Source organism: Sminthopsis crassicaudata, chromosome 3, assembly GCF_048593235.1.
Source record: "Sminthopsis crassicaudata isolate SCR6 chromosome 3, ASM4859323v1, whole genome shotgun sequence".
Classification (NCBI taxonomy): Eukaryota; Metazoa; Chordata; class Mammalia; order Dasyuromorphia; family Dasyuridae; genus Sminthopsis; species Sminthopsis crassicaudata.
The window spans coordinates 344,455,094-344,476,441 of NC_133619.1; the positions used below are offsets into that span (position 1 = coordinate 344,455,094).

Consider the following 21,348-nt stretch of genomic DNA (forward strand, 5'->3'; position numbering starts at 1 on the left):
GTGAAGGAAATGGGGAACCACTAGAGTAGCATGGAGTGGGGGGATTGGGGAGAGAGGGTAGGAAAATGGTGGTGGGGGTATGATCAGATCCAGACCTACATTCTAGGAAGATCACTTTGCTCACTGAATGGAAGATGGACTGCATGGGGAAAGACTTGAGGCAAAGAGAACCAAAGAATTTTGGAAATGATCTAATCTAGGGATTTTAAATCTTGCTTTCATACTCACAGAGCCATCACTTCTAACAAAAATTTAAAAAGAAGAAAAGTACTTTATCAAAATTAATGATATGTCAACTGAGTCATATGTTATATACTTTTAGTGATTTGCCTCTTTATTTTCTCAACTTTTGTCTTGATCACTTTAGGGAGTTTGTTTTTGTTTTTACATATACATTGTAATCATTATTTACATTGTTTTTGGTGCTACTCTATTCTGTAAGAGTCCATGTGATTTCCCATGTTTCTCTGAAATTTTCTCCTTTCTTCCCTTATTGCCCTTTCTCTCTCTCTGTCCCCTCTCCCTTTTTTCCTCTTCCCTTCTCTTTCTCTCCCCTTCCCTGACCCCTTCTCTTTGGACCAAGCTTTTGATAACACCTATGTAACAGCAAGCTCCATGAGCAACTTTCTTTACCAATACAGATTAATATCTTCTCTGTTATTTATAATCTCAAGAGATATGCTTGGGAAACCAAAAGGTTATTCCCAAAGTCAATATCAAAGATTTGAAATCAAGTCTTCCTGACAGTAAAACTGATTCTTTAGCACATATGTCATGCTGCCTCTATCATATTTTCTCTCAGCACAGTAATACTTTTTTTACATTCATATACTATAATGTATTTAACCATTCCTCTATCAGTGGGTATCTACTTTGTTTCCATTTCTTTATTATCATTAAAAAAAGTGCTGCTGTGAATGTTTAGGCAGGTATTATATAGGACTTTTCTTTCTGTCTTCATCTTCCTGTGGGGAATATTCTTATTATCACTAGATCAGTTGCTAGATCAAAGGTTAGGAACATTTTAGTCACTTTCAGAGCATGCTCGAAAATTGCTTTTTTGAACAGTTGCACCAATTCACAGCTCCAATGTTCTAATCTTTCTATAGCCCTCCAACATGTATTTTTCTCATCTTCTGTCAGCCCTGCCAATTTGCTGGGTGTGAATTTAAACCCCGGAGTTGTTTTGATTTGCATTTTTCTTCATAGTTATTTGGAACATTCTTAGGCATAGTTATTAATAGTTTGTGACTTCTTTTGAAAACTATTTGTTCATATCTTTTGATCATTTAACCAATTTCTCTTGGTCATATCTTTGTGTTAGTTAAATTTCAGTCTGGATATCAGACTTTATCAGAAATATTTGTTACAAAGACTTTTTTTTCTCTACAATTAACAGCTTTCCTTCTTATCTGTTCTAATTGCATTAATTTTGTTAGCACAAAAGCTTTTCAATTTTGTGTAATCAAAATTATTTATTTCGTCTTTTATGATGATTTCTATCCTTTGCTTAAGAGCTCTTAATAGCCATGAAAGGTAATTAACCTCCAAGTTCTCGTCCAGTTTTTGTTTTAGTACTATGGTATTTAATATTCAGGTCAGGTATCTATTTTGAGCTTACATATTTTGGTATAAATAATATAGTAGAATATGGTATAAAATCTATTCCCCTCATTTTACAGAAAATAATAATAATAATTATAATTAGCAGCTGACATTTATATAGTGTTTGCTTTATGCCAGGCATTAGGCTAAGTGCTTATAATTATCTCATTTGATCCTTACAGCAACCCTGAGGAGGTAAGTGCTATTATTATCCCCATTTTACAGATGAGGAAACTAAGACTGAGAGATGAGCAATGATTTGACCAACTTACACAAGAGTAAGTAAACTAGTAGGAAATCTGAACCTAGGGTCATAGATTTCAAATTCTATATACTTAATTTAGAATAAAAGTGTGAATACATTTTTTTAAAAGACATAGATAAACTTCTAGGTGTAGAAATGATGATGGAAATTTATCAATCAGCAAGACTGATTAAGCCTTTACTATGTGCTATGCCAGGCATTGTGCTTAGTAGAAGAGATACAAAGACAAAAATGATAGAGTTTTTGCCTTCAGGGAGTTTATATTTTATTATAGAAAACAACATATATATGTAGCCTTCACTAGGGGAAGATCTCTTCATCAACTCAAGACATGTTATCTATACCTTTTTGGTTTTGTTGTTATTCAGTTATTCAGTCCTGTATAACTCTGTGACTTAGTAGACCATATCACACCAAGTTTAGGCAGTTTTCTTGGCAAAGATAGGGGTGTGGTTTGCCACTTCCTTCTCTAGTGAGTTAACACAAACAGAGACTAAGTGACTGGTCCAGGGTCTCATAGATAAGATATTGTCTGAGATCACATTTGAACTCTGGTCTTCCTGATTCTAGCAGGACCTCTCCTTCCCCCTCTCCCCACATCCATTGTTTCATGTACCAATAAGTAGATGCACTTTTGTTGTTGCTTTTCAGTAGAGTCTAACTCTTTAGGACCCCATTTTGGGGTTTTCATGGGAGAGATAATAAAGGGGTTTGCACTTCCTTCATTTTGCAGTTTAGTGAGACTACCAGGGATAAGTGCTGATGAGTGCCTGAGGCTGGCTTTGAACTCATGAAGGTGAATCTTCCTGATTCTAGACCCAATGCTCTATCCACTCCACCATTTATCTGCCTTCTATAAGTAGATACAAAATGTAAACATGGAAGAAATTGATATACCTTAGTTTCCTCATCTCCCAAATAGGAAGATTAGAAGTTCCTTCCTAATGTGGATTTTTTGATTCTATGTTTTGATCCATGTCTCCTCTGGGAATTTGGCATGGGAGATATGATCTCTCACTATTGCCATTCTTAGAAAGAGAACTGGGGGGAAAGGGTGGGAAAAGGGAGAAGGGAAATAAATTATGAATCTGATTCAGAATCACAATTCAAAATTCCCTCCTAACCCTTACCCGGACTTTCTGGACTTCAAAATCATGCTTGTACTGCTCTCTCATCCTGGAACTTTCCTCTGCATGTGGGGCCTGATCACCCTGGACCATCCTGACACACAGTAGACTGCCCTTCTGCAAAGGCTGCCTCCCCATCTTCCATTTGTGGATTCCTTCTTGAGCCTCCATTTTGTAAAGGAACCCAAACCAGTCTTCCTTCATTTCCCTGCTGATGATGTTCCTGACTTTCTGGACTTCAGAATCCTGAGCTCGGCACTTTCATTCTTTAACTCATTCCACCCCTCTTTTCAGCTTCTTTTTGTAATTACCTTTTCCCATTAGAACATAAACTCATTGAGAGTAAGATGTTTTGATTCTATTGGTATTCCTAGAAATTAGCATGCGGCCTAACACATAGCGAGCCCTTGGTAAATGCTTGCTTCCTTCTTTTTTTGAAATAAGAAAAGCTGAATGCCTTTTACATGAAGGGACATTGAGACCTAGGAAAATGAAGGAATCTCCTCTACCGTTGTATATAATGTTTCCCATAGATTCACCCTTAGATCATCTGATTCTGAATTTTCACATTCCAGCTATTAAGTCAGCAGTCCAGCCCATGGTTTCATTACATTCTGCACCCTTTAAAATTATGTTGCTCTGGCCACAGCTGCTGCATCCCAAAGAATAATTTCCTATCTGGCAGTCTGCTATTGTATCTGAACTGCGAAGAGTAGTTCATCAGCTAATTGATATTTCTAAGGATTATTCAGAAGCCCTCAGGTGAACAGAAGAAACAATTTATTCCATGAACAGTTAAACTCATACTTCAAAACCTAGAGAACCTCTCTCTCATCTATCTTTGTTCACTATTTCCATCTCTGACCTTTCTTTTTACTCCCCTTTAACTGGCTATTACAGGGAACTCTGTTGGGGGGGTGTATATCTGAGGGACACACACACATACATATATGAGCCTGCATATGTGTAAGTGCATGTGTTAGGTTAAGAATCTATGATTTTGTTGTGCCAGCATTTACACAAGGCTACAAATCACTTAGGAATAGCTCTGGCTATGATCCCATCTTAGAGTATTAAAGAGGCTAGCTTCAGAGATCATCTGTACCCGTCTCCTGTCTTCATGAAGGTTAGTATAGAGCCTTTGGGGACATTAACCTGCATTTTTCTTTGAATAGATTTCTTTTTACATTCTTCTATTATGCAAATCTAAATTCTTATGTAAATGTATTGTGTAACTCCCAGGAAATTTTCTCCAATGATTACCAACACTGTTAAAGTATTAATAGGTGCCTAAAACTGAGAGGTGTTTTTTCTTTCTTTTTTTTTTTTAAAGCTGCCATTGGTTTTAGAGCCACATTCAGATCCAATTTCTTAGGCACTCTCTGATGTTGATGGGGGGAGATGTGAGAATGTGGCATTCTGGATGGAAAAGATCAAGCTAAAAGAAACTGATGCAAATCTAGTAAGATTTAGTCTAAGAAAAAAACAGAAGATGCTATATCATTATTGACTAAAAAGACAGTGATAAAAAAGAATATGGAGGTAGAGAAATTGAGGAAGGCAACAGTGGCATTCACTATAACCTTTTAATCCTAGGCTCTGATTTTAAACTTCATGGTGCTTAAGGTCTACCCATTCAACTTCATTATATTATAAAAGTGGCCCTAACTTTGTCTCTGGATAAAGAACTTTGATAGGCCCCATCAAATTTGAAAGACTGAGCCTAAATTATGGTCACATTTTTGTAGCACTTCAGATTTATCTGTCTATCTATCTATCTATTTGCTGAGGCAATTGGGGTTAAGTGACTTGCCCAGAGTCACACAGCCAGGAAGTGTTAAGTGTCTGAGATGAGATTTGAACTTGGGTCTTCCTGACTTCAGGGCTAGTGCTCTATTCACAGCACTTCAGATTTTACAAAGCACCTCATGTATACTGTTATTATTCTTGTTATTGTTTAGTCATTAAATTGTGTCTGACTCTCGTGGTTCTCTTGACAAAGATATTGGAGTAGTAATTTCTTTTTCAGCTAAGAAGGAGATAGATGAAGAAACTGAGGCAAATAGGATTGAACGACTTGTCCAGGGTCACATAGCTAGTGAATGCGTGAAGCCAGATTTAAGCACAGGAAAATAAGTCTTCCCGACTCCAAACCTGGTACTCTTATCTATTTTGCCACTTGTATATCAATAGGGTCAAATTCAAATAAAAATGGAACTAAATTCCATATAAGGATTTGTTCAGGCTACATAATAACATTATTTATGTTCTATTGTACTTTTTTAAAAAGTATTTTAAATATTTAAATATAAATTGTTAAATATTTCCCAATTACTTTTTAGTCTGGTTTAAGCTGCACTTCAAGGGTGTTGCAAGCCACACTGAAGGTCTGATGATGTGTTTGACATCTCTAGTGTACATTATTTCATTTGACCCTCACAATGATTCTGTAAGGAAGGTATTCTGGGTATTATCTTCATTCAACAGATAAGGCTCAGAGAGCATCAGTATCTTACCCAAGCTCAAACACCACATATTGAAGGTGGTATTTGAACCCATACTTCTTCAGATTCCAAGTCCACTATTCTTCTTCACACTCTATTGTGTGACTTTATCTAAACTTACATGGATAGTGAGAGGTGAATCTAGAATTCAAACTTAAGCCTCTAAATCTCTAAATTAAACTCTAAGTTTAAGGTTCTTTCTACTATAACCTATTTTTTTCCCCACTTTATAAATCAAGCCAACATCCCAGTGCAATTTTAGGTTATTAACACTAAAATGACCCTTCAAATCATTTGATATGTATGTATATGTAGGTATGTGTGTGTGCAGATACATATACATATATGTAGGAAATTTTACTTTGAAATAAAATTTTTCATTGTACTGTCTTTATTTTCTTTTCCTTAGAAATAATTTTTTAAAAATGCACTGCATCAATTGGTATAGCTTAGTTCTTCAAGGTATTTTAAAATTCAGATCCATCCAATGTTAAAGCTGTTAAAGCTTAAACCTACACTAAAACATTGAGGACAACCTGTATTGGAAATTGGTGGGATGACTGGACCTGTAAAAGTAAAAAAGAACATAGTTGTGAGTTTGGAAGGGATCTCAGAAATATCTAGTATAAGCTTTCATTTTAGAGGAGAAACTGAGGTTGGAGAGTTTAAATGACTTGCCCAAGAGGTAATAGGAAGTAATTAGTACAAATGGGGCTTAAACCTGGGTTGCTTGACTTTCCACTGTTCCGTGCTGTTCTTGTGGAGTTTATCATATTAGAGAGGCCATCTGTTCTGTTGTTTGTCCTTCATACAATGATTGTCCCAAGGTACAGTGACAAACCAAGAGGAGCTTGGACGGCTCTACTACAGTAGAGTCCATTTGAATATTTGGGATGGAGATGTCTCTAAATTTATGTAGTTCATGTTTTCTTTGTGCAATTCTGCTTTACTCATAGAGCATAGAGCCTTCCTTGTTACAGGCATGTCATGCTAGGTGATTCTGTGCTAACATCTCCCTTATTTCATAATTAATACTAAAATTCTTCAGCGATACATACAAGAGGCTATCTTTGTACTGCTGCCCATGATTTCTGCGTGATTCTTGCTTTATGCTGGTTTTCCATAAAATAGTATTTTAGGTAAATTCACATTTGGTCTTCAAACACCCATGGACAGCCCATGTCTGCAACAGAGTTAAAGATTGGGGCAGTTCAGCTCAAGAAAGGACTTCAGTGTTCTTACCAATTAGTCTTTCACCTAGAAAGCATCTAGGCCATTGTCCAGCATCCAAACAGGAGCCTATTTAAAGATAAGAAGTGTATATCAGTTTTGAGATCTTCAGTGAAAGAGACACTAAATAATAGATTTTGATATTTGACAGTTAAGATACACATTTACCTTTAATAGAAACATCCCCTTTTTAAATTCAATTTAAATCAATTTCTGTAGTTCTACCCTTAATGAAGCTGGAAATGTCAGTCATTTATATATATATGTAAAATAACTTGAGAGATATTTAATGATTAGCTTCTAAAATCCTTCCTAACTTGAGTACAATCTGTCTTTGTTACACTCTATGGTCCAGCTAAACTACAGTTCTTTATATTCCCCTTCTATCTCCTGTCCCTTTGCCTTTGTTCTATTATTTCCTATGTCTACAATGTGTTCCCTTCCAATCTCTGTTTCCAGATTCCCTAACTATTTTCAAGACATATATCAAGCACCTCTTTCTATAAAACATCTTTCCAGGCATCCCAATGGCTATGTTTTCCCTCCCTAACTACCTTGTATTTAAATCTTATGTTTTGTATTTACTCTGTACAGATTTATTCTGTATACTGTATGTTTATATATGAACTCACTGTCTTTTCCAATAAAATCTAAGTTCTTTGAGGGAAAGGGCTATCTAATTTTTTTTCATTGTATACTCAGAATGGTGCCTGCTAAATAATGGGCCTTTAACAAAATATTTATTGATGATTTCTGGGATGTCTTCTTGAATTTCAGGGCCTTCTAATCTGGTCCCATTCTTTAGTTTAATTATGCATGTCTCCTCACTTTCACTGTCCCATGCACAGTTTCCTATGTAAGTGCCTTGCTTCATGTTATTATTATTTAGTCATATCTGACTCTTCATGATCCCATTTTGGGATTTTTTTTGCACAAAGACACTGAAATGTTTTCCATTCCCTTCTCCAGTTCAGGGATATGCCCAGGGTTCCTTAGGTAGTAAATGTCAATGGTTGTATTTGAATTCAGGTCTTGCTGGCACACTATCCATATATGGAGTGTGTATGTGTATATGTGATTGTATACATAATGTATACTGATGTAATAATAATTTGGTGGCCAACCTTATACAACTCCTTAATAACAGCAGTAGCCATGAATTCACTGCTCATCATAGATTTATAGACAATTAAAGCTGTAAAGAAGTTTAGGATAAGGAAGCTCTGTAGTCATTAGGTGGGAAGAACTCAAATCTTCTGACTTAAAGTCCAATCCTCTTCTACTTTATGCCCTCATCAATACTCCCACACTCCACACTACCCAAAACAAAACAACCTCACATACAAAATCTACTCCTTAAAATTTCTATTTCCATTGATGACATCATTATCCTCATTTGGGCTTGAAGATCATTATTTTCCTCTTCTTTTTCTTTCATCTCCTTTTCCATTTTCAAATAAGCTCCCAAATCCTATTAACTTTTTTTCTTCCAAAGCATTTCTGCATTTTCCTTCTTTCTGTATTCACACTACTATCATTTGAGTATGACCTTCATTGCCCATCACAATAATCACCATAATAGTTTCCTATCATTTCATGCTTTCAGTCTTTCATCTCCAGCTTCTCCTTCACATTGATGCCAAAGTAATCTTCCTAATTCATTGAGGTAATCTTTTCACTTCTCTCCTCAGGAATATAGAGCAACTTTTTATTACCTTTCAGATTAAATACACATTTTTTAGCTTGACATTTATGATTTTGTCTCCAACAACTGCCTTTCATAAGGCTTCTGCCCCAGCCAAGCTAGTTTATTTATTGTCCTCCAAATGCATCTTGTGCTTCTCCATCCCTGGGTTTTTGCTTCCTCCATTCTATCCACCTAAAATGTCTTCCTTATCCTCCCTATCCAAATTTTATCATCCACCCTAAGATTCAACTTAAAACCTACTTCTTCTGGAAAAGTCTTTCCTGATTTTGACCTCAAATGTTCTCCTAGTCCATTACACTCATATAGCAAAGTGTTGGCTACATTTCATTTGGCAATTAGATTATAGGATAATGGATTTATAGCTAGAAAGGATCTTAGAGACCATCAAATCCAACCCCCTCAGAAAACTGAGGCACAGAGAGACTAAATGACTAGTATATTTCATTTACTCCTAATAGGCATCTAGATGGTTCAGGATGATAGAGTTTTGGGCCTGGAGACAGGAAGAATTCAAATCTGGCTTTAGATACTATGTGGGCAAGTTACTTCTGTTTGCTTTAACCCACTGGAGAATGGCAAATCTTACCATTTTCTTTGCCAAGAAAACCTCATGGATATCATTGGGGTTATGGTCCCTAGAGTCATGAAGAGTTGAATGTGACTGAATGACTGAATAGCCACATTTATTAGTACTCAGCTAATAAATGTCTAAGGCAGAATTTATAATTATAATAAATGTCTAAGATAGGTCATCTGTCTCCAAGGCCAATGCCCTATCATATCATATTGCCTCTTAATTATGTATTGAATCTTGACATCTCTTTAGTTAATGTCTTTGAGTTGTTCTTTAAATTTTTTATCAAAGTAACTTTTTCTGTATATCACTTGTCTCTCCTTAGCAATTTTAAATTTCATAAAGGGGAAGACCATTTTTATGCCGCTTTATGTTTCCCATGGTAACTAACACAGGGCTAAGGATTAGCTTAGTAAATATTGTTGATTTCATATAGAATTTGGCCTCCTCTTGTCTTTCACATCCCTTATATTTATAATTATAAGCCAAAGAAAACATTTGTTCTTCCCAGTCAGAACAGAAAATGTTCTAGTTACAGAGTGAGCAAGGGTGAGTGAGCAATTTGTTTGCCTATAGATGTCCAGGGTTACTGCATGAAGTTTTTGTCAATTTGATCAAAACAACCACTGAAAAGAAAAGTATATTTCTGAGATGTGTGCTTACCATGTGGGCATAGATAACAAGGAAAATACCAATATGAAGGAAATGGCTTTGCATTCCAAGAGCTGCCCTTCCCCTTTGCACAATTACCAGAAATGGGCAGTTTCCCCACTTTGCCATTGGAACAAGTTTATGTGCTCAGGAAATATGATCTCTTTGGCTCTACTAGGGGGTCTAGATCATTTGAAACCTATGTTAAAACATCCTTGCTCCTGTCCCTGAGGCTTTGTTCAAATGCTTTTTCCCCATCTCCATTTTAATCCACATTCATCAAGTCATTCAAGACCAAATACAAGAATTGTCTTTTCAAAGAAGCTTTGCCTACCTTGCTCTACCCCACGTGTACATATATACACATATATATGTATGTGGGTGAATTATTCTTAAGGAAATTTGGGGAAGTAGGCATTCAAGTTAGTAGTTGCTAATGTTTTCTTGGTTGTGTTTTACACACACACATACACACACAGAGTATTTTGTATAATTTTTGTATAATTCACACACATACATTGAAGATATTCTTAATAAAGGCTGCTAATAATGTTTCATAGTAGACTTTGTCTTCACCATCTCACAGTTGACTAAAAGAGGTAGAGAATTTAATATCCTGCTACACAGTCCATCTCTTCCACTTGCATGGTCAAAATATCAGAAGAAAGCAAAATCAAGGAAGTCTTGCAGTTTGGTTGGTTCAGTCTTGAACTTTTAGAAAGACATGAATAAAAGTCACAAGTCTGGCAAACATGAATGGATCCAGTATGCATCATTGGAGAGAGTATATGCATTGATGAAATCATGGGTCCATTTAAAAAAAAAAAAAGGATTTCCTATAAATGATGAAGTCTTTTAATTCTTTTTTCTACAAAGACACCTGTCTGATTTCATCAAGTCCTGGGATATTGCAGAGGATCCTGAAAAAAGATCCATAAACTTAAAAAGTTTGAATTATCCATACAGGAAAAACCAAGTGAGTAAAGAATGTCTTTTCTATTATGACAATTTATATGACATTTTTAATTCTGCAGATCCCCTTTACATGTATGATCAAATTGTAGCTTTACACAAAACCTGTAAGTTAAATAAAACAAATATTATTATCAATTGGGAATAAAAGATAAACTCTTCATGGGATTGGGGATTTTGGTTTATCTATCTTCCTGATTAAACGGTGCCTTTCATCACAACTTGGGTTATTGATAAAAAATTTTTAACTGAGCTAAGAGAAGAGAACAAAAAATCCAGCCTGACTAGAACCTCATCCATCATCACTGACTTTTCACCCAACCAGCATCTTCTGACCAAATAGCCAAGCTGATATCATTATCTCACAGATGAATTGTTCTCATTTATACCTCTGTCTTTCCTGGAATGCCCTCCTATATCCCCATTCAAATTTTATCCATCAAGACCCAATTCAAGCCCTATTCCATGAATTTTTAAAATAATTATACAAATTCTCACTGTTTGTCTTTTCTATAACCTACTACATCACTAAGAGTCAAAACTGCAATATTCAGTTCAAGGAATCAGTATTGAGCACTGTCTACATGCAAAGTGTTATTCAAGATGCTAAGAGAAATTTAGACAAAATTCTTTTATGAATAAGTAACTTGAAGCACTGAAAACAAACAATTCCCAGGTGATTTTCTACTTAGGTACTTAATGGAATACACATGGCAAGTTCGATTACTAATAGTCATTAATTGGCTTACTATCTGAGAGTGCCATTTGAACAACAGCACAATACGGATATCCGGCAATAAACTAAATAGACGTCTTCCTGAAAAATTGTTCTTAAGAAAATCGACTTCCCCACTGACCTGCATCATACCAGGAGATAGTTATTCTAAGACCATGCAAATTACATACTCATAAAGCAAAAATACAGAGACAGGGGTGAGATGGGGGGGGGCAGGGGAAGGATTCTATGAAGAGCCATTTATTCAAATAAATAAAAATCCTCTTTGTATCCCCAAACTATTATTCTCTTATGAGAGCAGCTACACTGGGTAACTAGTTGTATCCCTAAGCTTTACAGTATCAATATTATATACATATATATATAAACTTACTGATGGCCTTTTTTTTAAAATATATTATAGTTATTCCCAATATCTCATCTTTCTTGCCCCTCCTTACAAAGAAAACCATCAAGGAAAAACAATCAATAAATGATTCTCTCATATAACATTCCATATTCAAGGTCTTTCACCTTTCTACTGAAAGAACTTTCTTTTATTCTAAAAATGCATCTAATTGGCTGGCCTTTGTTTTCTCAAACCATGGCAACTTTTGAAAAAGCCATATGTTGGGGCACCTAGGTGGTGAAATGGATAAAGCACCAGCCCTGAAATCAGGAGGACCTGAGGTCAAATGTGATCTCAGACACTTAACACTTCCTAGTTGTGTGATCCTGGGCAAGGCACTTAACCCCAATTGCTTCAGAAAAAAAAAAAAAGCCACATGTTGTAGCTGATGCTTGGTGTTAATTTCTGCTTGCATCACAATGACTGAATTAATGAAAATTAATTAAACATTTACTTATATGCAAAGCACTATAGACTACAGGTAGAAAATCAAGACAGCCCCTGTTCTCAAGGAATTCATGTCCTAATAAAACGAGAAAATGACTAAGAGTTTCTAAGAGACTTCAGCAGCAAATCAGATAGAAAGCGATAGTAGTCTTTAGGATACAGGGGCAAAGCCAATGGCAATGCATCTTTTTTTTAGTGTGATTTACAGTGGGGAAAAAAAGAAAATAACACATCTATTTCTGATATTAAAACCATGTGTCACTATAAAGGATTTTAGTGTCAATAACTTTCTTTTCTGGGTTTTTTAGTAGCTGTGGCTACTGAAGAGGCAGGAACTCTGCCAAAGATGTAGCTGATTTCTCTAAAGTCACAGATTGAATCAATGACAGAAGAATGTCTACAACTATGTCTTTGGATTTACAACTTCAGTTCTCTTATTACTGTACTACATACCCCAAGTAGGAGAGTTGGATCTAAAAGGAAGAAACAGGGTAACAAGCAGGAGCATAAGGAAATATGAGGCATTGGGTAGTTGAATACTATCTAAAGACCCTATTTCACAGGTGTTGGGAGAGCAGGAATTCAAATCTCCTCTCCCATAGTTTCTAGCTATGTGATCTTGGGCAAGCCACTTAATTTCTCCAATCTTCATTAGTTTCATGTGTAAAGTAGGGATAATAACAGCATTTAAGATCAAGGGTGATCATGAGAATAGAATGAGTTAAGATCATAGAAATGCTGGCTATCATCATCATCATCATTAGTCTCTTGTGACTTTAGGCAAATCATTTCTTTGATTCTCAGTTTTCTTTTTGGTAAAAAGAGAATGGGGACTGATGGCTTCCATGCTCTGGTGCATTGAATATTCTTGGGAAATGTGAATTCAATTCTAACAACATAGTCATGACTTTTAGAGGCTTTTTGAAGTAAATTTGCACAAATTTTATCCCTTTATAGTACCTGGCATATAGTAGGCACTTGATTAATACTTTCTTGATCGCTTGATTCAAGGTCTATTTTTTTAGATAGATCATGTTAGCCCCAATTTTAGAGGGAAGTAAAATTCAATCAGAATGTCGGAGGATGGTATGAATCGGAGGAAAGTGGATTCAGAGATGGAAGGCATCAATTGCCATCGATCAGGATCCAATAGATCACAATCCAATCTTCTTACTTTGCAAATGAGGAAATTTGAGAACCAGATTTGCCTAGGGCCACGTCAGTTAAAGGTCAGAGCTGGGAAAGACTTTAATTGCTCTCCGGGTTTTCTTTCTCTAGCATGATTTGGATTTGTTGAAACCTCTAGTAGCAGTACCAGGATCCAATATTGCTCTGTCACTGTTTTTCTGTCTACCTGTCTGTCAATCCATCCATTCATTTGTTTATTTAGTTGAGCAATTAAAAGTTTACTGAAAAAAAAAAATAGCATTAGAGATCTAAAGTTGGAAGAAACCTCACAGGCTCACCTCCCATGTTTTATAAGAAAGAAAAATGAGATCCTAGCATTACACAAGTAATAAACATCAGAAATAGGACTTGAATCCAGGCCCTCTGATTAAAGAACCATTTCTTCTGTCCAATTTTCTGCTTCCTTCATATAAGCTGCTCCCCCTCATTAATGCAGGTAAAGAATGGGCCCTTCTCAATTGAGAACATCAAATAGTCTACATTGAAACCCCTCCCTTTTTTTCTGAAAAGAATCCATAGCAGAGGAGTGCTAGTCTTTCTAGTATAACATTTTCTACTAGATCAAATATGACTGGCCCAACCTCATGGGGAAGAATGTACTTCATAGAAAAAAAGCAGAGGATTAGGAGGAAAGAACACCAAAAATAGTGCCAAGAAGCCTGAGTAAAGATTCCAAAGAATTCAGATGACTTCATTGTAAAGGTGCAGTAGAGAAGAAACAGTCTGAAGAAAGCAAGAAACTGTCTGACTAAAGCAAAGGGAGCCAGCTGCATTAAAAGATAAAAACAACGAAAATGTACACTGTGGATCTCGAGCAAATGTTGTAGCATCTGCAGAAAGAGAAGGATCTCCTTTTTTTCTTACATCCATATGAGATGTCGAGCAACACAATTTGATGGAAAAAAAATCTTGTTTGTTATACAGAAAGGAGTAGTTGTACTTACTGGGGCTGGGTGCTTAGACACTCAGGAATTAATGGAAGAAGTGTTTGGATACAAGAAAATTGAATCTGGAGTTGTAATCCTAAACTGAGTTAATCTGGGTTTACCATTGTGCCAACACCCAAGGCAGGAATCTTGTCTCCAAAGTGGGGGGAGGGATTGAGGAGGGTGGAGGAAATGAAGAATGATGCAGGTGGAGAAAATGAGAAGATGGATTAGTGTGGGTGGAAAGCATGAGAAAATAAATTAGTGCTGGACAAGTCTGGGTCAGAATTCACCCAGGGAAGTACCACAAAGGAATGGGGTTGGAACCTGGCAATGGAAATAGGTACAGGGAAGCAGAAAGAGACCAGAGTTGTAAACACAGACCATTATAATTTCTGAGATATATATTCATGGAAAAAAAATTTTGGCCCCAGAGAAATAAGAATCACACCTAAGCACTAACCTTCACTGTAAAGAACAGTCTGTGTATCGTTATGTGGTCTGCTTGTATTTTATTTTCCCATTTTCTCTTCAAGAAAATTTAGCCAAATGGATAAGCAATCTGGATGATTTTTCACAGATCCATAAAAATTATTAAAAAATAATTAAAAGCATTTTTAGCAGCTCTCCATTGCTAACTTCAAAAAGTTTAATCTTTTGATTAAGAAATATGCTCTCCACAATTAGGCATACTATATCTCATGCTGATACCTTTCACATAATCTGGGTACCTATTTGACTGTATTATTTACTATTCCTTTTGCTTTTCCCTTATTCTATGTCTGTAACGTGCTCTCCTGGCAGTTACAATTACTAGTCTGTCCTAGACCCACCAGAGTACCTTTGACCACTGACCTTTGCAGTGTGAACTCTACCCGGCTTGCCTCCTCTGAGGCCTTCAAAGGTCTCTGACCACAATCTATTGAATCTATAGCTTAATAACCGGTAGCTCGCTCAAGAACAGCCACGTGTAATCTTAAAAGCCTTTATTATACCTACTCACATAATGCCCTAACTGATGCCCTGACTTGTTGGTTCCCGAGTGAACACCTGGTCAGAAGACCCATGTGTTCACTGCCAAAACCCTTACCTCTTTTGGCTACCCATCTTGGCTTGGCCACCCAGGCTAGGGAGCCAGGGTGAAGAGCGCCAGGTTAAAGAGAGAGACTGCTGTCTGCAGTGGGCTTACATAGGGCCTGTGAGGTCACATACACAGCCAATCAGCGAGAGACACACATTACGAAGCTATCTCAATATGGCCAGGATCCCGCCCAAGGGCAGTCCTAATATCCACAGAAATTACTTCCGGGCCTCAATCTCCCGATGCACTGTGTCCGCCCATTTAAAGTTTTGGTAGTGAACACATGGGTCTTCTGACCAGGTGTTCACTCGGGAACCAACAAGTCAGGGCATCAGTTAGGGCAGTATGTGAGTAGGTATAATAAAGGCTTTTAAGATTACACATGGCTGTTCTTGAGTGCGCTACCGGTTATTAAGCTAGTAATTGTAACTGCCAGGAGAGCACGTTACATATGTCCATATGTGTTCAATCCACTGTCTCTTTTGACTGGAATAGATGGCTTTCCCATCTTTCACTAATCAATTTAGCTGTTGTCTTTTCTATGAAACTTTCCCTGATTTCCTTCCCCTCTATTTTCCTTTCTCAGAGTTCTCATAGCACTTTGGACTTCTCCTTTGTACTTACCACATTCTTCCCCATATCAAACTTATTTATATTCATGTCTTGGAGTATTGAAGGGGACATCAGTGTGTGTATATTATAAAAATATATGGTATATCTATATAGATATATCTGTATATATTATATATGCTATATATAAGTGTATATTCTAATAATTTTTGACATTTTTATAAGATTTAAGTCAATATTATATCTATATGACATATTTCATGTATATAGTATAGGCATATATGTTTGTGTGTATATAATGTCTATAAGCATACATCTAATCCTACAATTGAACCGCACATTTTTTATTTTATTTTATTTTATTTTTTTATTTTTTTATTCATTTTTCCAAATTATCCCCTCCCTCCACTCCCTCCCCCCGATGGCAGGTAATCCCATACATTTTACATGTGTTACAATATAACCTAGATACAATATATGTGTATAAATACCATTTTCTTGTTGCACATTAATTATTAGCTTCCAAAGGTATAAGTAACCTGGGTAGATAGACAGTAGTGCTAACAATTTACATTCACTTCCCAGTGTTCCTTCTCTGGGTGTAGCTACCTCTGTCCATCATTGATCAACTGGAAGTGAGTTGGATCTTCTTTATGTTGAAGATTTCCACTTCCATCAGAATACATCCTCATACAGTATTGTTGTTGAAGTGTATAGTGATCTTCTGAACCGCACATTTTTTGAAGGCACCGATTATGCATTATTTATCATTGTAATTCTACATTGCCTTGTATATATGCCATTGTTGTTTAGTCATTTTCCAGTTGTGTCTAACTTTTTGTGATCCCATTTGATGTTTTCTTGACAGGGATACTGGAGTGGTTTCCACTTCCTTCTCCAATTCATTTAACAGATGAGGAAACTGAGACAGAGTTAAGTGACTTGTCCAGGGTCACACATAAATATGTGCATATAAATGTGTTAAATCTTTAGAGCCCAGGATCAATTAATGGACATCACTTATTAAGTATTTGGTCTGCACTTAAGGATATAGGAGGGAGAAAGAGAAAACACTTGCATATGTAAATATATACATATGTACAAAATAAATTCCAGGTAGTGGGGAAAGGAAAGAAATTAGTATCTGGGAAGAATCAATTAAGGTCTTAAGGAGAGGGGGAGATGAAATTGAAAGAAAACTGGTGATTTTTAAAAGGTAGAAGTGAAAATGGAGTATATTATAGGTATGTAGAACATCCTAGCTCACAGATATGGAGCCATAAGAGAATTTAAGGGTAATCTAGCCCCCACCCTCCATCTCATAGATGAGAATTTTGAGACCAAGGAAGTTAAATATTTGCCCTATATCATCCAGGTAGTATCAGAGCTAGGATCACTAGCTCCTCTGATCCTATAACTGACACATTTACTGAAAATACCCTATAGTTAATTACCATTTCCTGAAGAATTTTTACTGATTCCACTAAATATGTGAGGGGTCCCAATGATTAGGCCATTGTTTTAGTTCTTCAGAATAACTCATCAGCCAAAAGAGTCACATTATCAGGCTTTTTCAGAAAGACTAAGACAGATGGTAAAGATGAATATGATTTCTGTTTAAAAGCCTTTGGAGAATTCAGGAAAAAATGTTATCATGATTTGATACACTAATTTCTTGTTATCTGTTATGTGCAGCATGTCAAAAAATCATTTATATTATTTGATGGAACTCTTAAAGCAGAAATGTCAAAACCTTTAAAATATAGGGCCACCAATTAATAGAAAGAAAAAAATCAATTGAGAATCAAATTTAAGTCGCAACTTATAAATAACTGTAAGAGTTTTTTGCATTTCATAGAATAGAAAATTTTATTCAATTTTGAAAATAAGAATCATAGAATGTTAAAACTTGATAGGACTTTGAGACTTTGTTTTAATCCCTTTTTCTTATAGATGAGGAAATTGAAGTACTGGTCTAAGATAACACACATAATAATGACAGAATCTGATTAAAATCCAGTGCTTGGGGTAGGTAAGTAGCACTGTGGATAGAGAGCTAGCCTTGGAATCTGGGGAACCTAAGTTCAAATCCAGCCTCAGATGTTTGACATGTACTAGTTGTGTGACCTTCAGCAAGTCTCTTAACTCTAATTGCTTTACCACAAAAAATAAATAAATAAAATTCAATGGTCTTTCCATTTGGCTCCTTTAAATACACTAAGTAGTTGTAGCTCCTGGTAGAGGTGCCAATGATCATTTCCAAACTTAACCTAGTTATTTCCCATAGTCCAGCCTGGCAATATAATTTCTAGGGAACCTCTTGCTTGACTACTTTATGAGGTTTCCTCCTACTTGCCTTCCGTCCCTTCATAGTACTCCCATTCACTCCGCAAAAATTACTTTCATTATGGTGAGGGAAGAGGCAATTGTCAGATTAGCTGATTTCATAGAATTATCGATTTTGTAGATGGGGAGAATCTTAGAGATTATCTAATGTGATAACTTCTCATTTTATAGATGCAAAAAGTGCAGACCAGAGACAAAAAGTCACTTGTCTTTTAACTTTATCGTGGGGTTCTTCTTCACCCCATCTGGGGCCTTGGCAGTGCTTTTTGAGTCCTCCCTAAGGTAAGAGCCCAAAGTTTGGGTTGGGGAAAAAAAGAGAGAGGAAAGGATAATTGGAAAAAAATTAATATATGTGAGATATTCCAGTAGCAAAAATGCAATGCTTTCCCAATTTTCAGTGTCTTGAGTTGGAAACTGACTTGAATGAAGGTTCAAAATGAAGTTGACCTTAATTTGGCAGCTGTTCTTAATGGCAGAAAGCTCTGAGAGCAGTACTCAGTAAATCCAAAATAATAAAAATGTCAAGTCATTTAGTTATTGATGGAAAAGGACATAAAATGAATTATCTTTAACAGCTTTTGACAGCCATTGCATTCACTTAACAATACTCTGCCCCTCTTAACATTTAGCTCAAGAGATCTCGGGGAGGGGGGGGGTAGCTGAAATAACAGATTTTTCAATCATGACTATCAATGAGGGTGTGGGTGGGAAGCTAATGACAACAATTTTAAACTCAGACTTAGTTGGGGTTTTGTTTCATTTTGTTTCGTTTTTGATTAAAGAAGAAAAGAAGAAGGTTAAATTTCAATCCTTCTTAAAAGATTCAGATAGGAACAGTATCTGGGCCTTATAATGACATTGGTATATTAGTTATGAGAACCTGCCTACCTTATAATTCATGGAATCATCTATCTCTTAGGGATAAAAAAAAAAAAAACCTTATGGACAATCTAGTTGAGGAATTCTTAACTTTTTGTGTATGTCATGCTTCCCTTTGGCAGGCTGGTTAGGCCTTTGGTCTCTTCTCAGAATGATGTTTTCTTGCCCACATTCTCATCATATACTTACTCTCTCTGCTCCTGACTAACTAACTATAGGTTAGCCTGAGCCCTGGTATTTGGGAGAATGTTAAATGATATTATGTCAGTTCCATTCCCTAGTTTAACTCCTAAAAACTCTGATTATTTGCAACTCCTGGCAGAGATGTCAACACAATCATCTGCAAACTTATCTATTTCCCATGACCTAGCTTGGGCAAAAAATCTCTAGGGAACCTCTTGACTGCTTCATGAGGTATCCACTTAATTTCCTTCTTTCCCTTCACTTTATAGTACTTCTCTATTCACCCCATTAACCTGGCAGTCTTCAATAATCTACAAGATTTCATTTTAATGGTTCTATATAGAAAACTAGTCTTACTACCAGTATATGAAATACTTGGCAGAGTATTTGCAGTGTTGTTGTAAATCAAATTTGAAAATGATTTTCAAAATCGGCAAAGCCTTTAAGGATATGAATGAGATCACTGCAATCTTTCTTAAGGGCTTGTGGGGGAGGAGGTCGGGGGAATGGTTCAGGCTGGGATATGAAGATCACATAAAACAAACTGAATTGTACTAGCAATGGAAGAAAGAAGCGAAATGAGAATGAAAGATTTTAGCAGAACCAGAAGTTACTAGCACCATCTTCTTTTGGATAAAACAAAGAAATTTCAGAATCTACCCTCCCACAAATAAACACCTCACCCAGCAAATGTCCTAGTCCAAAGCAATTGCTAGTACAGGCAAAACCAGGCTAAAAGGCCTTCTTAGGATTCCTCTCACACAACACTCAATCTCCTGAATTAGTGACCTTTCACTGGCCATCTCCCATGCCCAGAATGTTCTCCCCATCTTACCTCTCCCTCTTGGCTTCCTTGAAGAATTAGTTCAACCCTCCCCCAATCCCCAGCCTAATGGCTTTGAGGGGAGGAGGGGAAGGGAAGGGAAGGGAAGAATACTCTTTATTTTGCTCAGGCTAGAAATAAGCAGCTATTCACAGGCCTAGTCTCACTGCTGTCCAGCAAGTCAGAGTTTAGGAGCCAATGTGAAATGCTGATACTCAATCAGCTTTAGCCCCATCCTTCATCTCTGAACTCCTGAGTTCTACACCAGAAGTAAGGTGAAACATCATTTTCTACATGAGACATTTCCCAACCTGGCTGGGAAAATGAACCCCGTTCCCCTTGCCCCCAAGTAATGCTCAGTCATCCCAGTCCAACTTTTTATGGTCCCTTGTGAGGTTTTCCTGATAAAAGACATTACTATTTCCTTTTTTAGCTCATTTGACAGATGAGGAAACTGAGGCAAAGTAAACTGAGGGTAAGTGATTTGCCCAGAGTCATACAACTAATAAGGGTCTGAAGCTAGATTTGAACTTAGAATGTTATATAATATATACTTACATTGAATGTGAGCCCATAGAGAAAAGGGGCTACATTCCCTTTGAATTTCCAGCACTTGGTATAATGCCTAGCACCTAGGAAGTATTTAACAAATCACTCTTGATTAATTGGCTCCAGAAAAACAAAATGTTTGGCAAACAATGTAAAAGGATCATGGGATCACAAGAGTCAGAGCTGGAAGATGCCTTAGAGGTTGGCTCATCCACTATGCTCATTTTACAGAAAAAATCTTTAGGTCCAGAGCTTTACCCAAAGCATTTGACTTCACATGATTTAGCACCTACACAGTTCTCAATAAAATGATTGATGAACTGAATATCGGAAGAATCAGTTAAATGGCATTTGAGTTCTGTTTTTTGACTTTTAGTTATAATGTGTTAATGATTATGTTAGAAAACAGTAAAATATAAGCTCCTTGAGGGCAGTGACTATTGGGGGGAGGGAAGAAAAGGTGTTTGTGTAACTCCAGATCCTAATGAAGTGCCTTCCACAAAGCTGGCAAATTTATATTTACATAATTTATATTAAAATTTCACATATTATATAATGTATATATATATATATATATATATGTTCATGTGTATATG

At 36.4% G+C, this 21,348-nt stretch overlaps 1 protein-coding gene across 3 annotated transcripts in view; it reads left to right on the forward strand.

The window, feature by feature from the left end:
• Positions 1–21,348, forward strand: part of MRAS (muscle RAS oncogene homolog) — a 113,067-nt gene that overhangs the window by 20,943 nt on the left and 70,776 nt on the right. Inside the window, exon 3 of one of the 3 annotated variants that reach the window (XM_074301634.1) lies at positions 18,490–18,600. The exons of the other annotated variants lie outside the window; for them this stretch is intronic. The gene's annotated coding sequence lies outside the window, so the exon portion shown is untranslated. The remainder of the gene's footprint in view (positions 1–18,489; positions 18,601–21,348) is intronic. 3 annotated transcript variants of the gene reach the window in all.